Source organism: Muscardinus avellanarius (assembly GCF_963383645.1).
Source record: "Muscardinus avellanarius genome assembly, chromosome: 3".
In the NCBI taxonomy this organism is placed as follows: Eukaryota; Metazoa; Chordata; class Mammalia; order Rodentia; family Gliridae; genus Muscardinus; species Muscardinus avellanarius.
Genome location: NC_137788.1, coordinates 139,500,312 through 139,502,045, shown reverse-complemented (window position 1 = coordinate 139,502,045; position 1,734 = coordinate 139,500,312).

Below are 1,734 nucleotides of genomic sequence, written 5' to 3'. Positions count from 1 at the left end.
TCCTCCCAACCCTCCTCCCTCTGCGCAGACTCTCTTCTCGCTGCCTTCTGAGCTGCACTTTCCATGGGTGCCTTATGCAGTGGTTTTGCCCAGCACCGACCTGGCGGGGGTCTTGACCTGGCTCTTCCTTCTTTCTCAGCAGCCATCTCTCCCTTCCACCAGAGGGAAGGCCAGGGGCTTTTCTTTTACAGAAGAGAAAAGAAAAAATAACAAAACTGTCTTTCCTTCTCTGGTGATGATTTGGTAGGATTCTGGTCTCTCTGGAACAGTGGCACTGAAGCTTCCCCCTGTACACACACAGGACATTAGCTGGCCTGGCTGGGAGTTTTCTGTTGGTGTTCTGGGACTCTGCTCCCCAGCAGGCCTGGCCTGTGGTACTGCAGTCCTGCACTGGCAACCCCAGGCTGGGATAAGCCTCCCAAGGTGTGCCGCTGTGATAGGCCACCTAAACGTGGCCTATCACCAGATAGGTCTGGGTGAGTGGACAGGTCTGTCCCCCAGGTTCCCCTAGGGTGGTGTCCAGGTTTCTAGAGCCTCTGGCCTGGTGTCGTCAGGCTCTTCCTGCCTCTTGTTCCTCACAAATGAATTCATAGCGGGTTCGGCCCCTGCACCCTCCTTGTGTGGGTCGCACCTTGTACCCTCTGGCCCCTCGAATCTTCCACCCTTCAGACTTTCTGAATGTGCAGCAGGGTGCTTGGGACTTGGGAATGGGTAGGGAGCAGGGACACTGATCCCAACTTGTCCTGCCCGGTTTTTGGCATCTGCTGGGAGAATGAGTCTTACTGGCCTACAGTTCAACCTTCTCTTAGGGACAGCTGCCCTTTGCCTTAGCCTTACTCCTGCCCCTACCATCAGCAATCAATATTCAGCTTGTAAAAAACTCTTAGGGAGGGCAGGGGGAGTCTGTCCAGAACTGTATCCTTCAGGCAGGACTGGTAGGCCATTTTCCTGAAGGGCCCAGACTCATCCTCCAGGGTTCCTCTCACACCCAGAGTAGAGTCTAGACCACCCTCCACTCACCCTGGGGATCCCCAGGAGTGTGCCGCTGTGCTAGGCTCCTAGGAGTCTGCGGGAAGCCTGCCCCGTGACCTGCAGAGGCTGCAGGAGCTGGTGTGGGGTTGTGGGAACTCTGCTGGCCGGCCGCCTGCCTGCCTCTGGGACTTGGGGCCACCTGAGGCCGCCTGCTTGCTGCCAGGCCTAGAGCCAACCAAATGGTGACAGTGACCAGGTTTTATAAACTCTTTTCTGGTATTGTTTTCCTCCATGTACAAATGTATATGTTAATGTCTCGATTTTTGTGCTTAAATAAAGAGAAAAGACATTTTTAGACAGTACTGGTCCTGAGTTTTGGTGAATGAAGACAGTGATGCTGATGATGGAGACATCAGGTAGGGCTGAGGGCCTCCAAGATGGGGGAGAGGTGCAATCACGGTGCTCCCCAGTGGTCTGTGACAGGTGGTCAAGCCTTCGCTGCTACGGATGAGCCCCTTTCTCTGAAGAGCTGAAGGATGGGCGGGAGGCCATTTCTCCCAGTACTAGGGATTGAACCTGGGGCGCTCTACAACTAAGCTATATCCCTAGCCCTTTCATTTCTTGTTTTGAGACAAAAATCTCCCAAAGTTCCTCAGGCTGGTCTCCAACTTGCAACATTCCTGCCTCAAACTCCAGAGTTACCGGGGTTATGGCTGTCGCCACCGCACCGCCTCAGATCTTCCTCTAATTTCCGAGCTACTG